General features: G+C 35.6%; 1 protein-coding gene across 1 annotated transcript in view; it reads left to right on the forward strand.

Moving 5' to 3' along the window:
* Window positions 1-24,390, forward strand: part of LOC112602348 — a 124,752-nt gene that overhangs the window by 5,761 nt on the left and 94,601 nt on the right. The window lies entirely within an intron of this gene.

The following is a 24,390-nucleotide window of genomic DNA, read 5'->3' on the forward strand; positions in this document are numbered from 1 at the left end:
GTATTATGCATTTGTGCTTTGTAGTTACATACACAAAAATATACTAAAAACCGTACAGTTTTATTTTACTATATTTTAGGAGCTTATGTATAATTTACCGTTATATTATATTCGTGTGGTTCGAGATGTCGACTCGTTGATTTAAAATATTGATATCTTAGCTATCATCTATCTACTCATTAAAACCTAAATAAGTTTATTTTCGGACAAATTTAATATATTCTGGCATATAATAAATCTATCATCTTTGTTTCGTATACTATGTATTTATTTTATTTATAATAAAAAATTTCTTTTTTTTAAGTATGCACACAAATCAAAATACATGTATAAACAAGTGCTTAAAAATCGATTGATGTAATAAATAATATACTTTGTCTGTAATCGAGCGCGCGGGGTTAAACAGCTTTGAGCGATTTTTGAGATTAATATAAATAAATTATTTCGACATAATGCTATCAAAAAAATATTCAGAACTGCCAGAAATAGTGGTGCATAATAATATAATGCGCGCTCGAGCACGTGAGTGTACGAGTTTGAACCCAATAATTTCGTTTTACGAAAAAGAATATCCCAAGGAAACCCACGCCGACACAGTACATTATATATATGTATACGGAATAGATTTTTGTGTGTGGACACTGTTGTAGTAAACGAAGAGTAATAAATCAGTTGGTTTTTTTTTCATCCGTATGTGCATGTGTTGGGGAAACGTTTTTTTTTTTGTTTATTTTTTTTTTTACTTTTCCTCCGTGTGTGTCAAAATTTGATTAACGTTTATCGGAGATAATGATACGACGCGGGCGCGGGACGACCAGGGCTCTTGCCAATAAATTACCGTTTACGGCACGCGGACGACGAGGAAGAGAACGCCGTCGTGGTGTATTTACGATCCAACGACGATTACGCGAGTTTCGGTCGACCACGCGATGTATAATGTTTTTCCGATCACCTATAACCCCGCACTTCGGTGAAAACGACCGCGACTCGGAGGTCTTTCCGCAGCATCTGTTCGAGCGCACGCGGTATAAACACGTTTATAATAATATAATACAATAAGATATAAATATAATATTATGTACGGGTTATTTATACGTGTTATATATACGTTCCATAGAAAATAATTAAGTACCCAGCGTTGTCGTAGTATAATATTATTATATTTAGGCTCTATAGTACTGGTCACTATGCAATAGCAGCAGTGTGCATATTATAATATTTTAATACACGCCGTAAACGGATCGAAAATTATTTGCGATAGTGTGTTTAAATAAGGAAAAAATAGCAAGATCCCACGTAGAGTGCGATGTTTAGTTTATGGTATAATATAATATAATATACTGCAGTTGCTGTGTAGTCTGACGGTCATAGAATTCTCTACGGAATGGTCTTATAATATAGTGGTAATTTCATTTTCTAGCCAAAATCTGCATAATACACGCGGCTATAGAAAGATCGAGATTCTATAAAACAAACCTGCACTTTCTATATGTTTAGGGTAATTAATTTTATCATAAATTATATAATATAATTTTGTTTGTATCGAGAAAATGCATTGTTGACGGAGTTGGTCCTGTCTTATCTAAATAGTTTTATAATAAATATATAACAATGATATATGAATACTTATATATTTAATTATATATAGTACGTTGAGTACAGGAACTTTTTAACGTTTCGGTTACGTTTATGCTTATGACGGCTGCTTATAATTAGAATTATAAAACTTCTCTCGTTTCGGGTTGATGTAATTTTTTTAAACTTAACAGCGTGCGGCTTGGTAGTCGCCTTTGCCGTTTTTCCGGAACCGTCCCTTTTACGTGCCCCCGTACACACACCTACGTCACGATTGAGGTGCACCCAAAGCGTACGACATTAGATAGAATTAAAATAAATTCATAGGTAATAAAATATAACATGTCACGAGGGTCCGTGACGACCGATTACATATATATATATATATTATATAATATGTACACATATAGATGTGCGTTCGCTTCCGTTCGTTTTCCGGTCGGGTCGATTAGGAGGAGGCCTCCATCACGCCGCGTGCAGCGGTGTGGCACGTGAAATTTGTAACTCGGTTCTCGCAGGAGCGCGCGTTACGAGTACGATCGTCGCCCATCATCGCCACGCAGCCGACCCATGTGAGGTGCGACACGCGGAGGAGTCGTGTGCGAACCAAACGAATTTTCAAACGAAGCGTCGACCGCGCGACGTGACCGTCAGTGTGTATTACACTACGCATAGTAATGACAAGCGATAAAAATGCGGCACGTCACGCGATATATTATCATACGTGATTTGGTGCGTCGAACGCCGACTTCAAACTAAGCGGTGCTGCGCCGCCGACAAAAGCAGTACATATATATAGTAGTCGGACCGCGCGCGTATGCAGTACCTAAGACTGTACGCCGCGCTCTGCCGACCGACCGTGTGCAGCGTTCGCACATCGCGTTTGAAATACAGTCGTGATAGAAAAATAAAAAAAAAAAAAACGATGTTGAAAAATTCGTCGTCAGCGACACGCGCGTATCGTAAAATTCAGCGATCCACAACGCAAACGCGAAGACATCGGTGCGCGATTTTATCGTACACAAATCATTACGTTTTCCCGCAAACGCGACACAGCAACGCGCGTACACGCTTATTCGCCTTTGCCGGGATACAAGGGCTAGGCCTTTTTCTTGCAAAATCGCACCCGTCCCTTTTCGGCCCCCAACCGAAAATTCTTACGTTTCCGTCGAGGTTTTCGTTTATATAATACGGAAGAGTATTAATATTATATTGAGCGTTCCCTATTGATAATATCGAATAGTGTAAAAATAAAAGTAATAAACGCCTTTATTATATTTGTAATTTTGATCGTTAGTTATTAATTGATCGGTGATCGTCGAGTTTGATTGTGACGGCAACTATCGTAAATATTATATCGTTGGTAAACGTACGATTTAAAAACGTATTATTGGTTTATGTATATGACTCGCAGTATATTATGTACGTATTCAATTTTTTGGTTTGGCCTAAAAGCGAAAGTTACGGTTTTTGTAAAAAACGGTTATGCTCAAATACAATACAGACGACGAACAATGTCGGTTCGCCAACGGGCAACGGTTCTTGTCCTAAACTCGCGAACGTTAATAATCGACAATAATTATTGCGTTACGATAGGTTACAAAACGTGTGTTGCATAATATTATCAGCGAAGGCTCGTGGGATTTGCGTAGGGTGGTGCGTGCACAACTTTTTTTTTATGATACATAGAGTGTGAATAAATAAAAGTTATCTATACACATATCAAAAATAATGTAGGTGCTTTAATTTTTTTTTAAACTTATGGTAAAATAAAATGAAAAAAATACAGCATACGGCGTGTTGTCGTTTTGGAAATTTCTAATGAAATTAGGTCACATGTACAAAATTATTGTGCTAGTAAAGTTTGAAATACCGAGTGCTATCAGCTAATGTGTCAGTACATGAAAACAATATTAGTAATACTATTGGCGGCCGGTCATGACTCATGACGAATTTGTGTTCTGCAAAATGATCTAATAGTTAACGGACAATGGCGCGCTTGTTAACTACAAAAGTCGTTTTCATTTTTATTAAACAATTTTAAATTGCTTATTGTATACACCAGTTATAATTTATTACACAAACTTAACAATTTTTTCTTGGACGAGTCACGCTACTCCTGAGCACTAGTAACCACTGCATAATATAATATTGGCACATATACTTTATAGTCTGCATATGGAAAAAGTATCGCCGAAATTCGAAAAACATGACATGTATCAATGTATCAAAATACAAAATATATCATGGGTATAACAAGATTTTTCTTCTGTATATATATATAATTATTATTATATTGTGTATAACAATATGGTATAATATGGTATAGTATGGTATTATGTCCAGGTGTGTATGAGTGTGTGTGTGTGTGTGTGTGTGTGTGTGATACTAGCTCGACTGTTTGTATTATTGCATTATTGTGTTAGCCCGTAAATCGAATTTCGTGTGCTTACGACCAGATACCGTCGTCTGTACTGCGCGATACCGATCGTAATAATAATAATAATAATAATAATAATAATAATAATGGTCACCCGGCTCTTGTGTAAACAAACACCGGCAGCCATGTTTTGCCGGCGTCTTTTTCTCACTTATCGCATTCGGATCGCTCGCGAGCGCCGTTGACCTTGCGCTCGTGCACCCATATGCACCACGTGCGCTGCCGGTCCATTCGGATCTATTTAATAATATTATAATATCTTCCTTTGGTATACATTTTATATTTCAATACGCACTGTGGGCACCTACGTCGGCTTATTGTAATATGTATATTATTCGAAAATAGACTTCTGGCTTGGTATACGTTTTACGATGTTATGCGCGTATACTATACTACTATAATGTTATACCGTATTCGACACAATTGTCCTCGCGACACGTAAATGTGTATACAATCTTGTGTTCCATTCAAACGTAGGTATATATTATAATAATATAGAATATGTGTAACAATAATGTATAATATGTATAATAATATATTATATATTTACCGTTTACGTCTTACTTATGGGTATACCTACAATACACCCGTTAGGATTTCAGAGAATGTATTAATTATTATTTATACGGACACTGTTCTTATTATATTTTATTCGTATTTGTATTACGCGTGTACACCATACATTATATATATATATATATATATCCGTATGGGTTGCGTTGCTTACGAGTTAACAGTGAATCGTATATTATAGTGATATTACATTAATTAAGTGTATAGTAGCACCGGCAAGTTTTGTTTACATATAGTGTTATATAGGTATACACCAGATATTATGTTTTATGCTTGTCCTATTTCTCGTGTTTGACCAAGTTTCTACTACCAGTCCGTCATCATTGTTGTTATTCGAGAACGAAAACATTATGCGAACCCATTGAAATACCTACATTGTAGTTATATTATATTATATAATAATAAATAATATATAATATCTAGCTAGTTTGCAAAAGTATATTATGATATTCCACTGTCACCATAAAACGTGCCCGTAGGTAAGGGCTGCTTGCATTAAATTTGTCGTGCCGAAAACTTTTTTATATCATTTTATCACGAAAGTCCTATTGTGGTAACCGATGTGTCGTACCAATGTGGTACCCACACCATTATTATACTAATTCGTATACTATAGTAGGTACCTATGTTGTAGATACCTATCTAATATTTGAACGCAATAAAATTGTTGTCGCGGCTCGCGCGTGTTTTTGACTCGTTTCGGCGGAAGCCGGAAAGCTTTTATTTATAACGCTATGGAAAATTATATCAAAATGGTAGTTATATCTATTGAGAGCGCGTAAATAATATATTATACACATCTGTGATATCGGTATACCGCGATATTACCTATACAATAATATATAAATATATATATATGCGCGTGTCGAGGAAGAATATTATATCGTCTCTGCCCGGACGGACGTCGCGCTATCTAATATATTTGACGTGTTTCGGACGTGCGTATAATAACATAATAGTATTATAATAATATATTATATAGTATGGCATTACAGTTTATCTTATACGTATGTATGCTTATAGATATTCGTGTGGGACTCGGATTCCGCGTTTACAATCCATGGCACGGATTTTGACTCTTAATCATTCTCGCTATACAGCAATACCCGCAACGGCTGCTTCATATCACGTTAGGGCTATATAGGTATACGGCTTATATTATGTACCTCGACGGCAGGCAGCTGCTGCACACACTATACACACGCACATATATACGTGTACATATTAAAATGTACGCTTTGAAATAGTAGGTAGCATTAAAAATAAAAAAATAAAAACGAATCTTGGTCGGCAGAGGTTATAGGCTATGATAATGGCGGCGGTAGTCCGATTTGTCTTGGTCTGACAGTTGCCCTCCCGTGTGTATATGCTATTATACCTATGTGTACGTAACGCGCGCGCGCGCATCTACATAAATGAGTTATGTGTGCTCGTCGTGTGTGTTATATTGCTCAAATATTTCTTGTTAACCCTTTCACCGAGAAACTTGTTCCGTTAAATGTGCGTATTGTCGTTGAAAATTCAAAACGTGATCCTTCTCTTGCAGATCGCAAAACACGTTAACATTATATTATGTATACATCCCACACGTAATGTAACTGGGGTATACTGTAGCCAACATTTCGGACCTATATACGCGTGCGATGATGTTTTTGTAAATACATTTTATAATAATTACTAGGTATCTGGTTACTGGTACGTATGATTTTATGAAGGTGTATACTGCATTAGGGAAAACAAACTGCGCGATTTTGGCGATACATATATAGATATATAAAGCTGATGTACCCCTTCATTGCTTTCTCGTACGCTGGGATGGCTTACCCAACAGTCCCATTGTAACGGAATCCTTTGGCCGACCCGGCTCGTGGAAGGAACTCGCAATTGAACGGCGCGCAGCCGCAGGGTATACCGCGGAATTTGCATTTCGCACAAAGTATGTATAGGTATATAATATATATATAGTATGTACTTGTCTGTCGTGGAAGAATCCTTTTGTGCGCGATGGTTGTCAAGTGATGCGAAATATTCAAAGGTAAAAAAGGGCGGTGGCCAGACGTCTGCGGACGACACGATCTGCGGCGGTCCCATTAACCCCTCACCAGCCTTGCAAAACCTCCTCCCCTGTACCCGTCATCCAGCGGCGACCTTTTAATGCAGTCGGGCGCGTACATTACCATTATGTTTACCGTGGTACTACAATATAATACGTATATGCACGACGATAATATTATATATTGTAAGTTTTCGATTTTACCAAAACGTTTAGGCGTGCATTATATATATAAATTATTATTTTATATTATGTATGTGTGTGTGTGTGTGTGTGTGCATGTATATAATATGTAATATGTGTACGATTTTTATTGTTATTTCTGTTCGAAATCCGTTTATTATTGAACAATGGCGCCTCGGCGTGTATAATGGTTTACATATTATTTTTGAACGCGCCGCGTACCGCCGGATTCGTTGTTTTTATATTATTTTTACATTTCATATACATATCTAACAATGACAAACAATAAAATGATAGTTTCTACGCGCGCGCGAGCGGCTGAATTGGTTTCAACTATGACCCGCATTGTGTTCTATTCCCTCTTCCCCCGCACCCACACTACACCAATGCCGTCCAAACAAAATATACATCATCTTTTTTCTTTTCTTTTTTTTTTGTAATTAGATCTCGTACAGACTATCTCGTATTCCGCCGATGTGTACAGCTCGCACAGAATACTCGGGGACTCCTCCTCCACCTACCTTTTGTCCTGTCATGAGCAAAAAGGTCCATTGTTTCCGTTTTTCTTATTTCTCCTCCCATATAGGAGTATTATCACTCCATCGGTTGCCGTCGTCGCCGGTGCCGATTGTCATCTATTTATAAATGTATATATAAACTATTGTGTCGTACAAGATTCTCACCCCTCCCCTCTCCTAAAAACGACCTATGTCGGTGCCCAATGAAGTTGCCGCTGCGTGTAAAAGTAAAACGTCTTTCGTCTTATATTATGTACCGCGATGACTAGGTCAGATTCAAATTTCACGAGCTAATCGCAACGTAAATGCACCGTCAACGAGGTCGTATAATAACAGTATGTAGGATGTATGCGTATATTTGTTCTCATCGTCATAACATGTAATACTATACACATTGTGGGAGGGGGAGTGACGCTGCAGCGTTGTGTCCATATAACATATTTTTTAAATCAATTTTTTATACGGTTGGAGGAGAGAAGAGAACTCTAGCCAAACATGGCGTTTCCAAAATGGTTTCTCCGAATACCCCCCTCTACAGCGGCAGGTTAAAGATTAGTACAATATACACCCCTATCACGTTACACATATAGGTATGCGTATATGAAAGGGAGTTCGCACGAGAGCGTGCGCTGCAAGTGTCTCTTATCACGGATTCTTCGAATTTCCTTGTTCGTTTACAATGGAAACAAATTACATTATTACCGTCAAGGAAATACGCATCTACATTTTACGATTTATATATGTATTGTCAATAATAGTTATAATTTGGAAAAGAGAAACAATATCGCAGCAAGTAAATATGGAATAAAATATAATATAAACACATTACTGTGTATACTTAGATGCTATATTATGTACTTAAACGTCTTGAATTATTGTATGAAGTGTGCGCAAACCGGTCGTAACGTTTACAATTAGAATACGAGTATTATTATGATTTATTTTTGCACATTGTTTTATAATTTCGCACACAGTCAAAAAGTATTATATTTTAGATTATCTTACCGTAGTATTCGTAGTAACGTGAAATTGTTCACAACAGTTGTATTAAAAATGATCGCCAAGAATATAACAAAGCCTAGTACCTTATACATGCAGTATAGTAATAGTATATTGTATATATATGATAATAATATGTAGTAAGCACATTTGTCAATGGGTATACATTGACAGCTGACCCTTATAATTATATATTATATTTGTAGATGCCTTCTGGGCACGAAACGGCATGTGCGGTGGGGAGGAAAAAAAAGAAAAAGGTTTACCAGACATTGTATAAAATATATATATTATACATTGTGTATAATAATCGCGGTAAAAAGGGTTACCTGAATGCGCTATTGCCGACGACCAGATGGATTTCTCGTAATTATTATTCGACCGTCTGTGTACTTTGCTGCCGCCGCCACATTTGTAGAATGGTAGCAAATTGTATTCATTAAATTATACATTGGTACTATACTATTAAATATGTTGCACAGGAGAATGACTTCTATATGATATCTCGTTATGCGAGTATTAAATTTTAGGATAAAATATACGCGATCAAACGTTGGTTGTTATTATTTTACGGGTTATTTGAAAATTCGTTTTGCTCCTGACACTGCAGATGAATATAATATAATCTATATAGTTTAGATACGATACACAACGTATATGTGATAGGTACGAGCGTTAATAATGTTAAACGGCGGCAGCAGTGATTGCGGTTATTGCGCGCTGAGTGTATACCATTATATTTCTAAAGGGTTAAACCGTCGGTCGAGAAACTGTGTGTGCGCGTACATAGAGCCCGGAGCGACTAGAAACACCGCTGAAACGACACGCGTACAGTATATTTTAATATGTATATATAGACAAAAATCGACTAAGCATAATATTGGATAATATATATTTATACTTGCAGAGAAACAAACATTGGTGGTTTTATTTTGTCTGTGTCAAATATTCAGCCGCAGGCGATGGATATGACGGGAAAATGAAAAAAAATAATAATAACATTTATTTTCATGAGTAGAGAATATGAAGTGTTCACATTACGAATTGCCTCACGCGTATTTATATAGTAATAATATATTTGTACCTACACATATAGACAGCCACTGTTTAAATTATTACCTCGATGACTTTTTTTTTCTTTTTTTTTTGTTAACCTATATTTTAATTAATAATGACTAGGTCATCGGTTTATTCGATAAATGTGTTAAATAAATATCCTATAAATATATTCCAAACTGATGGTATGATGACAGTTGCTTGTGTTTCAGTAGACAAAGCAAGTCTAGCTATATCCAAGATAAAATATAATGTGATATTGTTTAGTTTTTCATTATTTTTGTTCTTTGAGTGTAAAAATTTTGCGAGTTATTTTACAAAGGTCTTACTTTTATAAAAACTGCATTCTATTTATTTGTCTAAAAATTGTATTTTACGATAAATATTTTAAACAGAATAAGTAATTTACAGTTTTAGGTCTGGAATTTAGTGTACCAGGTATACTCTTTTTATCATTAAACCAATGTTTATTATATTTAACTTTAAATCACTCGAGATTAAACAATTTACACGGAAAATAATAAACAAAATCTGCAAAAAGATAAACTAACAAATTTCTATCTATTATTTCTACATGACCGTCGTTATAATAATAATATTTGATATTTGATTCATTCAAGTATATAATCCGAAACAAGATAGGGTCCGGCCCAATTTGTCAAATGCATTATTTTACCCCTTGACATTCTGACATCAATATACATAGGTGCCCACCTGGTGTCTTAAATTATCATACTATACGTCTATACATTATATTATACAGTTTGAATTGTAATTTACATGTTAAATTTGACGTGTTTTTTATGATACCAATGTATCATATATCACGTAGATTTGTATATTTTGCAAAGACATGTAGGTACACAAAACTTTCGTAAAAAATATCTTCAATTTTTTTTTCAAAACTATACCAGCTATATATTGAATCTGTGAGCTTGGAACACAAACGTATTGCAATACATACATGAGATGATCAAGGTTGTATTCGTGTGTTTATTTGGTGGGGTGAGGGGAGGGTTCAAAATCTGTATAATGTATATTTACTACCTTTTGATTGTAACGTTTGGTCAAAAATAAAACAAAAAAAAAAAAGAAGATTTAATCTCATTTTATTAAAATATATGATCAAATAAACCAAATTACTTGACATCTTCTTGTGAGTAAACTATTTTAAAAACGATAACGATAAAACATTTAAAGTCGATTATTGTATAGAATCTACACTATAGATGCTTAAATATACCTATATAGATCATCTTGTACATAATAATATCTATATTCTTTTGAGTAATAATTTTAATTACAAGAAACGCGGTCTTAAGTCATGAACCATACCCTGCATACTAACCGAAGTCATATCTTCCGGCTAAATTATTTATTTATTTATTTGTCTATTGTTATACTTGCGGGACTGGCCCTTTGAGAGGAAACGTAGTTATAGTTCAGTAAATGTAAACGTATGATGCCATATTGTACCGTAGTGACGCGTTTGCCGCGGTAACATGACTTAACTATATATTCATACTTATGACGCGCGTAATCGCAAACCGCGATATCAATTTAGACGATTTTCATCTACTTGCATCACACGCGAGTCGAACAATATTTCTACCCGCAAACCGCAATGACGCGCAACAGTCCGCACTGTACCAACACTTGAGGCGGCCGCTGATAATCGCGCGTATAATAGGTACCTATACGTATTCGTAACACGTCATTATTATACGTCGCGTGCAGAGCCGGCGCAAGCTATTTTACCGCCCTGGGTTGTATTATAAAAGCCGCCCTATTAAAACTAAATAAATAAAAAAATTAAATGATCATATGATACAAATTATGCAATAATATTGATTTGTCTAAAAACATTTATTTTCATAGTCATAATATTTTCGTCATAAACGTAAAATTAAAGTTTAAAATAGTCTTTACATATAACACATAGATATAATTAGTATACTAATAATATCAATACAGTTATTATAAAATTTCGAAAGTCTTAGCTAAAATGCCGTCCATGGGTATTTAGACAAAAATTGCCGCCCTGGGCTATCGCTCAGGCCGCCCCTGCCTTCCGCCAGTCCTGGTCGCGTGTACCGTTTGGCTTTCTAACCGTTTATCGCTCGTCGTCGTTGTACTGCAGTGGTGCTGTACAGCGACGGCCGCGTCGACGCGCACCGTTTGGAATTTTCGGCTCTCGCTGCCGTAACTCCGCGGCGGGCTGGTACGCGGCACGCGCCACCGCCGTCGTAGGTCAGACCGGGGCGGCGGGTCCGCGTGGCGACGAGCGGCGCGTTATCGTTGTCGCGGCACGGCGCTGCTGCGGATACCGATAGTTTACGCGTAGTGTATTTCGCGGGTCTCTTATCGACCCGCGACCGGGAAAACGAACGCGCCGTTGAAAAAGTGTCATAACAATTACCGGAACGCCCCGCAAAGGGTGCGCTGGCGCGGAAAAAAAAACAAATGGAAAATTCGCATCGAAAAAAGTATATATATATATATATATATATACTATTAGGTAACTATACCTAATAACGACGTTATGTCATAATACGTATATACTCGTTGGTCGCCGCAGCTGTACGGTTTTCGCACGTGTGGATCGTACATAATCGTAAGACGCATTTTACGATTTCACCATTTTCACACGTATACACACGCTGAGGAATTCACGTTCGCAGTTCGAGTCCGTATCGTGCGCGTCGTGTATGGACGCTAAACATTACTGCAGCGTATGACGATCCTCTTTCGTGAACGCTTAGAGTGCTGTGCGTATATTATATATTATAATAATTTGTGTATAATTTAGGCGGGATTCAAATGTTTCGTTATTTGTATTTCGGGGCGAACATCCGAAGAGTGATAATACCGACACTATTCCGTTCGCAATACGTAATAATATTTCTGTTTTTGTTTTTTTTTTTTTTTTTTTTTACCCATACCCTTTTCGCTGTAGTGAGTCCTCCATATACCTGTCTTCATTATATTCATCGTTTCACTCGTTTACTGTACTACGCATAATATTAAATGACACCCCCCCCCCCCCCGTCCTGGTTATCTTTTATTTTGACCCTCCCAACTCCTGTTCCTCGGGGCGGCGTCCTTATTCGCTATATTCAATACGCATTACGGTGAAATGTATTATACTCATTTGACTTTATATAATAGTTTATGTTATATCATATATAACCGCGCGCGCGCGCGCGCCAAAGGTATTACAATATAAAATCAATTTGTTGACAAAATACTGCAGTTTTTTCCGGTGATATTATTTTATACACGGGTCGTAAAACAAAAAAACGTAACAGGTTTATAAATATTCGTATATGATATCGGATTTTTAGGACTGTTATTATCCAATTCTCCCGATAAAAACAATAAAAAAAAAAGTAAATAAAAAACTAACACGTTGTATATTATAATATATAATAGGTATAGGTTCTATTCAATATGCGCATACATTGAAGCGGCGGCGGGGACATTTATAGTGGTCATCGTATATATAATATGCAAATACATAATAAATATGAGGAAGTATATATATATATTAAAAACGTGTTACGCACAACAATAATAATATTGTTTATCGAGTAGTTCGGAAAAAAGTAACAGGATAGTTTTTTTTTTCTCGTATAAAATGGTTTTTATTCGTCTCGCAGAGTGTACAGAGTAAAAAAAAAAAAAAAATCTTAAAACTTGTAAAATAAAAACACACCACTTGATTGTTTAACGAACCCCGTCAGATGCGTTAATAGATTTTCGACGTTTTAAATGTCTTCGTATCGTGTTCGGCTGGTCTGGCCAATAAACGGTGACATATTAAATAAGTACCCTTAGCCTTGTACCTCGAAGTAATGTGATAATTCGTCGTTGTCGTCGATATCTGTGCACCGCTACACCCTAGCTCGTTTGACATCTTGTACACAAAATAACACATAAAAACGTCTACGTCGATGGTGAACACACGATATTATAAATATATATAGACGACCAGAGAAACCTTTTTTCGGTCTTACTCGTCCGATTCGTATCGCGTCGCCTACATATTATAGTAATATATATGTATGTATTTATGCGTGTAAAGACGACCCCTGTAAACTGTCAAGTATGCTGGAACTCTGTTTTTGTATATACACATACATATTTGTCTAAATCGTTTTTATTTTTATTTAAAAGCCACCGGTCGATTGGGTCAACGTGCAGTGTATATGTATATCCGTGGGTCTTTCACTCGTTGTATATCTCTCTCTGCGGCGTACGAGCAGTCGTATAATGCGATTGCCTTGTCTCAAGAATTAGCCAACGCTGAGAAATTCAATATTTCATTTAACAACCGACAACGACGACGCCAGTGTCGTCGTTGTCGTCGTTTGGCGGCGAACGCGGGGCGATAGATTAAAAGACCGGATAACGCTCGCAACACTGCCGGACAGAGAGAGGTTAATTGCGGTGCTGTGTACAAGAGCTAGGGTCTGTGCGGTGGTGGGTGGTGGTGTCGAGGGACGAGCAAGGACATAGTTTTACGAGTTTTATAAAAAATAATAATAACGTAAAATTATTCTCGGACAAAGGGACGTAAATATATATAATATATATAGTAAAAGCGATTTATTGTGTAAGTATAAAGTAGTATTCCGTCTAGAGGTCGGTAAAAGAAGAAGGGGGATGAAGTCCGAGAGGCGACCCCGATGTCTGAATGATTGATTCGTATATAATATTACAGCATTCCACCCCAGACAGAGATAGGCTGTGCAATCATCTTCTACCATCACCTATACACGAGTATGTTTTTATTTATTTTCGAGTTTTTCATGTCGTACGAGCACAAACATTTTCGGAATATTTTCTACAACGCCGAGTTTTTGCAAGTCTTTTCGGCGAGTGATGTTATGTTTTCTCATTAGTCATTCGTTTTTTTCTATGCGAATACTTTATCCTTTTTCCGTTTCGAATTTCGTCCTTATTATTTTTTACACCATAGCGGACGTCCGCCGCGCTGGTGATCCGGGAACTCATCGTTGACAATCGGTGGCGGCAGCAGTGCGCAGAGACCGGTTTACGTTTCGTGGGTGGGAGGTGAATAATAATCCGGGGCGAATGAGAAAAACGACCTATTTACAGTGATGATGGTGGTGAGGGGGCGGTAGGTCGTATAGAATATTAAAATTAGTTTTTATATAATAATATTATATTATAATGAACGCTCGGCAAACAATGAGGTTAAAACTACTACTTATGCATATTATTATATATAGTATAGCTGGTGCCTAGTGTAAAACGTGTATATACTACTCGGGACGAGATTCCTGTCCGGAGATAAGACGGTTTTATTTGACGTGTAATTATCGTAGTTATATAAATATATCGTCGTTGTAGTCGTAGTCGTCGTCGTTGGACGGTGCAGCGGCGAGTACCACCTATTTACGTATATAATATATATTTGTATATATATATATGTATATAGTCAATATGCTTAGAACGACCTACGCCCGCCCCGCAATGCCGTACGGTCGGATTTATTATGTTGCCGCCACGGAGACAATATGTCATAAAATTACTTCATTAATTGGCGGCGTACAGTAGGCTGTAATACCCATTATAAATTTTATTTCATTACATTAATAATAATAATAATAATATGTACCATTTGTATACACAATAATAATATGTGCGCGACGAAATCGCACCCGACGATCTGTCGGCCGGACCGTTCTCCGCCGCCGGTCGTGTTATTAGTTGTACGATTTTGTTCGCCGCTGACCGCGTAATGACTACGCGACGGTGGCGATAACATTGGTTGTCGTGTAGGCGTGATATCACAAAACAATATGTCGTAACATGCCGTTCGTCCACCAGCGTCGAACGAGTAAACGGTGATTTTACAAAAAAATATTTACTCGTTTCATTTGAACTATGATCAGATGATTGACTTTCAAGTCGGGTTTGCAGCGCATCTATGTCGTCCGCCAGCTTGGGTCTAAAAGTGAAGATCTATCAAACCCTAGACATTTCTCGGGTAGATCGTGGTAAGTGACCGATACCGCGATAATGGCCAATGAGAATACGACAAAGGGGTACACGAGACTAAGATGACCTAGCAGTGAACCCGGTTTTGTTTCTCCGGGCAAACATTGCAGCAGCGGCTCACACAGGGCGTCTGACGCATCGTTGTGAGAAATCGACTTAATTCATTTGACACGCATCTTTGCACAGTTTAATTCTTCTTCTCGATGACCCGCCGTACCGTTAATTTTTCCAACAAATTAATACGTCCAACGCTCATGTTTTTTATGATAATATGTCCGCGCCGCAATGATGCGAATACGCGATATCCGATTTCTTATGGCCTTTCTTTCGTTACACGCAGTTTAATCTGACACGTTTCGGTGTGCGCCTATCGCAAACTTGCTGTTACCCGATTTTCGTTTTTTTTTAAACGTCCAAATATTTATGTCAATTCCGGTTTTTATCGAAACGTCTCTATATGACCTAGCCTATAGGTGTATTGTATATCATGATATCCTTTTTTTTTTGTTATTACATGTATTGCTTTATTTTATAATATTATTTAATCGAATCCTCATATTCTCTGCTTATATTATAATTTACACGAACCGCTTATTTATTACTTATTTTTACATACTATATTATAGTTTAGAATAGATCTCCTAAAATATTTCTGCTGGAAATTATAATTTCACGGTTTTATTGACGGTGCGCGTTGTCGCACACGTCGATTTTGACGATAATCAGACGATTTATTCTTATAACATGGGGGGGGGGGGATCGATTAAGACGATACCGTGTGTTAATCGGCAATTTTTAAAATACACTTAGTATAATATTTATCCCGCGTTTAATTACCGGAATATGGCGAGAAAATCGACGCCTCTCGAACCATAAAAAACAACTGTACGTGCATAAAAAGTCTGAGTAATCGCACTTTGACGAAAACATTAATTAAAAAAAAAGAGAAGTATAAGTAAATAAACGAGTTATTGGTTTTTTGTTTACTTGGAAGTGTATGCGAGTGCGTGTTAACCAAAGAAATGTACCCACATAAAACCAGATTCGATCGTATTATTATTATTATTCAAATAGTCATAAGTGTGTGGTCACTGGTCACTCAATAAAAAAAATCAACTGTTTAATGGTTTACGGCAGAGCTACTGCGACGAAGATGACAGTAGATATACGACCACCGCGTGTGTTTGTACGTATCTAGTGATTCTTAAAATACGACTGCATCGATTTGTTCCGTTCCAGAAACCACAGTCGTTTCTGTATTTTTTTTTCATTTTTATTTCCATTGCATTATAATATTATTTAAGTGTAATTTATTATATTATTGAACTACACACACACGTTTGCACGTGTTTAACGGAAAATATAAATTCTTGTCCGGAACATCGTTGAAAACTCTCTTTAATGAAAAAAACGGCCAATTACCATAAATATAATATATAGGATTAGATACGTTACACTGCAAATATTATATCACTATCCTAATATACTATGTTGGACCGTAACCATAGCTGTTTATAGTTTATTCTATTGTAATTAAAAATACGAGTGGGTTATCTGCAGCATGTGTGTAACGATATGAAATCTAACGCTCGACGGCGTGTGCCCATATTATAATGATAGTCAATATAATATAACGTGTTTAGACTTGTTTCTCGATAAGATTCCCCAATTATCGAAATTGTATTAGCCGGTAAAACAACCTACCAATATATTATAATATGATAAATATATTATACTTTTATATGGCCTCTTGCGGTAAACTGTACGTAGCATATGACGCGATCAGTTCTTCGTGCGCTGTTCCCCTTCAAAACGGCGGTGGTCCCGCGAAACGCAAAGATTTATCCAAAAATCATTATAATAATATATGTTGTATTAAATAGTACTATATTGACCGCGGTGGTAACCGACTATGATGACTGTACAACGATAGTATATAATGAATAATCGGTTTTACGGATGGACGGGGGTGTTGATGTAGGCGGTTGCCAGGTTTGTATACAAGGTGCGGGGGGAGGGGGGCGAAGAAGAAAAAATCACGAATCATTCCGATATTATTATAGTATTCTTTAAATATATACATGGCCCCGGGGCGGGTAGGCGAATATTCATTAATACGAACGCGGGCTAATGTGGCTCGTACAATAAATCTATTAAACCGACCGACGACTATATAATACAATAATACAACGACGATAAACAAATATTGAAAAAAATAATGATATTAAAAAGCTAATTAAAGACAAACATCGATTTCGTGTACCTACGTTTGTCGGCAAGTGCATCCCAAAATGCGCTTGTCGAAAACCTTGTTTATAATTAAATAGCTATTATATCTATCGTAGATGTATAATATAGAGGTACCTAAGTATTATATATTATATTAAATATGCATAAATATTACCTAGAGCTGCGGTGGCTCGGATACAAATTCATTATTCTTTAATCGGACGCATCCACTTCGCCGTGCTGCAGTTCCATGTAGAATATTTTTTTTGTATTTATTTAATAATCCTTGTGAATACCATCTTTTGAAATCATATCTAAGATCAGTTAGGTGTATATAGCGAAAATTATAGATATCAATATAATTGTATAATCTTCTTATAATAAATATGTTAATTGGTATGTCTCGTCTAATCGAAAAATACACTCAAACATTCACACATTACACATACACTACAAAAGTGTAGTCATATAGATACCATATTGTCTTCAATTTGTATATGTTTCATAACGGCTAGTAACAATATTGTATGTATTTTCTTTCACGCTTCATATTTGAAAAATATAAAACTTCGTCTCACAAAAAAATTTTAATCGTTCTTCATTCCAGTTTGTCGTCTCACGTTTATCATTTAATTTATTATTATTTTTTAACATTATTATTAGTTATATTTTATCTGAAATCATCCTGGCGGACGATGACATATATAATATATATATGCACATACAGAGGAATCCGTTGTTTCTCCTTCACTTCCGTTCGTCTCTGCAGCAGCTTTCGTCCCCTCACCATACTTCTTCTACGACTCCGTTCGCGCATGTCCCTTCCGCTAGAATATTATTCACAGCGAGATACGAGCCGTCCGAATATCGTGGAGCGGTGAAGAGGAGGAACACATAAATCCTGAGTCCATTTGCTCTATAGTCATAAAAACGACATCGTATAGATCTCCTACCCGCGATTCTACTTCGATAAACATACACACACATACACGCACAAATTGTTACTACACCTATATAATACTCGCGAATTTGATCTATATATATATCCTGAGTTTGTTGTTTTCGCAACTGAAACGCATACGAACGCACACCCGCACCCAACCCATAAACAACGTATATATATTAATAATATGACCGTAGGTATATAAAATATATGAGATACGCAGCTAAACGTTATCATGAAAAGTTGTATATTCATATATTGCGTGATCAGCTGGCACATCCGCCTACTCACGATTACTATAAATGACGATTTATGAAAAATTATTATAAATAGTTACGCAGGTTGGACCATTTACGTTTTCGACGACACGTATAAATATTTTATTGTCATTTCTGACCTATTCAAATATATTAGAGTGTTGATAGGTAATTTTTTATATTAACTTCGCGGTATTCCAAAATATGCTACCTACTTACTACTACTTATTATCCCTTTACACTTACCTATATAGTTTTCGATGTAGGTATTTATTATTTATTTATTCAGCTATAAATAATCTATAACTGTTTGTCTGTATATAGTACTATATGCATAGTTTATAAAAAATAATATTATAAAATTATCATAATTTTCCTTTATCGGATAGTTAATAAATCTTAACGACCGAGTGTTATGTGCGAAATTTGAGAAATGCTTTTCGCCAATATATATGTGTATGATATTAATTTTATAAGTCAAAACTTTAGGTAACGATATGTCGAAAAACTTCATAGGTACAATGTGATATATAATAATATAGATTGTACATTTCGCGTATAATTATAACAGTGAACACTGCTCGCAAATCAATTTAAACGGCGATGGCTACGCGTAATTGAAAAGCACCGTTGACCTTTGTTTGCCCGGCGGGGCAATAAATCGGTGCGTAAATATAATATATATAGGTGTAATGTGTATGTATATAGTGTAACAATATAGTAGTTATGTGTGAAACCTCTTTTATGACGTGTTAATGCTGTCGACGAATCGTTTGAATCTCGTTTGGCTATAATTATATCATAATACGTACAATATAGGTACAGTGTGCACGCGTTTCGCAATTATTATTATTATATTGTATATCTGTATATATTATATGGTATTATATTCGATGAGTTTACAGCACAGAAAGCGGACATCAAAATAAAGTACTGAATTTATAATATCAATGTTATAAAATCGTATAATATACCTACCTATTCAAAAAGTCCAACAGCGACAAATGAAGTCGTTTTGTTGGAGAAACGTAATAAATTTAGGTGGGTAAATATTTAAAACCTGCGCGTACGGCATCGACTCGTCTACGGCAGCAGCGATCAGTGGTGTATGCATCAGCAGCAGTCTATGAATATGGGCGGAAATTATGAGTATTTTTTTTATTATTTGTTTACGACTTGACGGTTTTGTATTTATATGCTATCGACGGTGGTAGTGGTAGCGAGAAGAAAATAATGGAAATAAAAACTCGTAACATCGGGGGGGTGGGCAAATGAAAATAAATTAAACGATAATTAATTTTGGTTGTATCTCTCTTTCCCGCGCGCGCGCTCTCGTCCCGTCGTGTTGCACACGAAATCCGTGTGACGAGTTAATAAAAACATAAAACGAACAGTAATAACTAATATTACTCTCCCATTCGCGTTTCGGTGTGAAGGAATGTTGAATCGTTGTCCCGTGTATACAATGTACATAATATTATGTACCAACGTCCAATATATTATATTATATTACATTTTATACGTATAAATACGCTTATTACGAAGGCGGCGTGTAGTGTGTAATGTGTATACAATTGCAGAGAATCCTTTGACCACGTATCGTTTTTAATACGATCCTCACCGAGTAGCATCTGAGATCATAAAAAAAACCGTCTGATTCCTATCCTAAATGCTATCTATCTATTCCTCAGCCGCTGGTGATATCCTATTTTTTGTATTTTAACTCTTATCTTTCGTTTAAAACACTCTAATAATTATCATTATAATACTTGTATCCGTTCTATCTGTTCGATATGTATGCGTTTTAATTCTGAGGTATTATAATATTACGTGTAGCTGCGGCGGTCGTTATCGCCGCGGTTAGAGAGTTTGTTAGTCGCCACCGCGTGAAAAGGGGAAAAAGCGAAGAACATACGAACATGACGGCGGTGTAAAAATTGTTTTATGTACCTGTATATTATACACTTATACTGATTCCGTAAAATCCGTAATGCCCACGTACGAGTCGACTTAATAATATTATACATTGTTCTGCGTTAAAATATGGTATATGGATAACTGTAGCGTTGTGGCTTAGAGTGTCGTATATTATATTACCCGATAAATGATTCGTTGTTTTTATTTATAAAAGGTACATCCTTAAACATTTTTATTTGAAATTTCTGATGTTTGTAAAATACATATTTTATATATTTATACCTATAGGTCTGCAGTTAGAATTCGAGATAAAACTTAATCATTTTCCAGTCACACTATTTTCGAAAAATATATAGGTTTATTTGTCCAAGACACTATTTTTTTTTACAAACAAATTGTATAACAAATTAACTTGGCTTACAAATAAATTACATGAATGTTTTTAATACATTTTTAAGTTCAGATGAAAGATTGGGAGGAGGATGTATTTAAGTATAATATAACTATCAAAATTATTTATACTTATAATTTGCGTATTCATATAATCCATTTTGTGTACTCTCACAAATTATTCGGTCTCTTTCGAGCGTTGGTGAAAAAGGCTCCGCTGAAGTCTGAACTCGATTCCATAGATCGAATACGTATTGTACATATTGCTGCACGTCTGCACGCACTGCTTGCTTACCTACACGTGAAAACGCTGCTGAGCAGTATATACCAGTTTTGTCGAGACGTTGGCCTCGAGCTGGTTAGGGAAAAAAAACGAATCACATAAATAACGCTAGCTATCTACTACATTGTGCATTCTATATACGTAAGTTAGACTCCAAGGTATACTATATAATATTATATTATAATATATCATAGTTGAACGGGGGTAATTCAGAAACAATAAAAATGTGTATAATTTGTACATATAGTTATACACAGTATAATAATTATTGTTCGATATAGTATTAAAATATACTCTATATTAAAAACGGTTGGGGGGTATAAATTATATGATAGTATTATTATTAATATGTGTTTGTTTCGATAGAAAAACGGTTCATATACATAGAAGCAGATCGTTAAAAAATAGGACGCGCGCAGTTCGATCGGCCAACAGACCGACGTTCTATAATAACATAATAATTTCTCCTAACTACACATTTATATGCGTATAATATTGTAAATTATAACGATTAATAATATTTTCCTTTTCGTATTATTACTACAATTGGATATTACGCTCTCGAATTTTTTTCTTCTGTAGCAGTTTATAATACATTTTTGATATAATTTATTATTATTATTACCTTTCTCATCGTCGCCGTTTATACGAAATTACACTTAAGTGCGGTCACAGATTCTCAAGAATTGAGGGGAGGGGTGAGAAGGAGGCTGCAGCTGGTACGGCGTTTGTATTTATAATAATACATATTATTATAATCATATTGCATTGTTCTAATTGAATGCTACGTTATATATATATATATATATATATATTATAATATTATTATTTTAGTCGTCCACCGTCGTTTTGAGTAGGCCGGGCCGATAAAATAATATATTATATTATTAGGTACCTACATATGTGTAATTTCTATTTTTTTTTTTTTGTTTTAAAAGCTTTGCGCACATAGTCGTTAAGGCGGATATATTAAAAACGCTACGGCGGAAAGGGCTCTCACTAATGGAAAGACAACGTAATAACACGTCTACAGCTGCTGCAGCCCCACACACATTGGAACGGGGAAAAGTATGTGCGTTAAACTGTCAATCTTTTCGGGGTCGGATAACAGTCATTACGACGACTAAAGAAGGGTCTGTTTTTAACCGCGCCTCCGGGTTTTTATTTTGAAGTATATATTCCTACTAAGGATTCAAAATTTCGTTATTACTTCTATTGCAAACCCTTTAAAGAAAAAAAAACACCCGTCTTGCACATAAATACTACAATACAATAATTTAAGTTTCGGATACCTAATTGTCAAAGGAAATAGTCATAATTGACTTGTATATTTAAGTATTAAAATGTATAATATCAGTACATAATTTCGTAGCAGTCACTATGATTTCCATACGATATCTATATTTTTGTTTTAATTTATATAGTAAAATATTCGCTAAGTGTATTTATTGGTGAATTTATATTCTGCATATACATATAATAGTACCTAATAGCTAAGTAAGGCAAATATTCGATATTTATGTTATAGAAAGTCAGCTGTGTGAAACGTAACGTATTTTATATATATATATATATAGGATAATACTGAGATATTGAGGATTATTGGGATAACATGCTGATAATACGAATGATAGAATAATTAGTCAGCTATAATATATTATACACTGTGTAATATTACAATACCAAAGTATATTTCATGGTCATTCGTTTTAATGCACGTCTGCTACAGTATGTCGCTATACACATGCATGAATATTGTTAGACGAGTATATAATATGCAAGCGCGGCTTAAAGGAAGAGATTGCTAAAGTTTTTGGATCGGGAGAGGACGAAAGTCGCGTGACCCGACCGCTAAACATTAAAACCCCATCAGCGAACTCTACACCTGTGAATCTACTCGTACTTTCCCGCGCTAGCAAACTCTCTAGTGCGACATGTCGCACACGCACACACACATGTATATAATATATAATATCCAAAAACGGAAATAAAACGTATCCGTAAATAAATCTCATATTATAAGTATGGGCGCCTATTATATACTAGATATATACCCCCTGATGCGTCATTTCAAATTAAAACTGTTGTGGAAAATTATAAAAAACGAGATTCAAAAAATATATATATATTTTATATATCTATATATCTTAAAAATTCTACTAAATAATTACTTGAAACTATACAAAAATAATTTTTTTAAAACATAAAAACTGATCGAGTGTTAACCACTTCAACTATACGTCAAATATATTTAGTGAACATATAATCCACAATAATTTAGGATGCTCTTAAAATTAGGTTTTCGTTTTCTCGTTGGGTAAAATGTAGAAAATTAGTGTCTGTTTATAATGGAACGATCTCCAAGTCGTAGCGGCGTGCGTAAAACGAAACGACTCCAATATAATATAAGTACCTACCTGTTATAATGTATTATATACGCCTCGTCGTAATGTGTTTACGTGTAAACGGGGTGAAAATAACAAACTGGATCTGGGGTCCCCTTATAGTATATACAGTATACGTATATCTACATATATTTGGTGTTTTCGACTTTTTGGACGTTCACGTTAATCGTGTATATGTATATAGTATGATTTGATTTCGTTTGATTAATTCAAAGTTTACGACGACGATGATCCACCCCTCGCCATCCGCGGTACGACAACATAATGGACTGTCGGTTGCCGTTTCCTACAGTTTTATGTGCGCTAGTCGCGCGCGCGGCGGGGGAGAAATGTTGGAAAATTTAACGACGATAATTACAGTAATAAAAACAGGTATATATATATATATATAATGATAGTAATACGCGTTCTGTGTGACCGTGATATGTATGTGTATAATATAAACAGTAACATTTCGGTTGTCCGCGGTTATATAATAATATAATACAATATTTAATAATACACTGCCCCACGTCGACGAACTTTTATTGCTCGATACACGA

The sequence above is a fragment of the Melanaphis sacchari genome, unplaced genomic scaffold, assembly GCF_002803265.2.
Source record: "Melanaphis sacchari strain LSU unplaced genomic scaffold, SCAv2.0 Contig103_pilon_pilon, whole genome shotgun sequence".
Taxonomy (NCBI): Eukaryota; Metazoa; Arthropoda; class Insecta; order Hemiptera; family Aphididae; genus Melanaphis; species Melanaphis sacchari.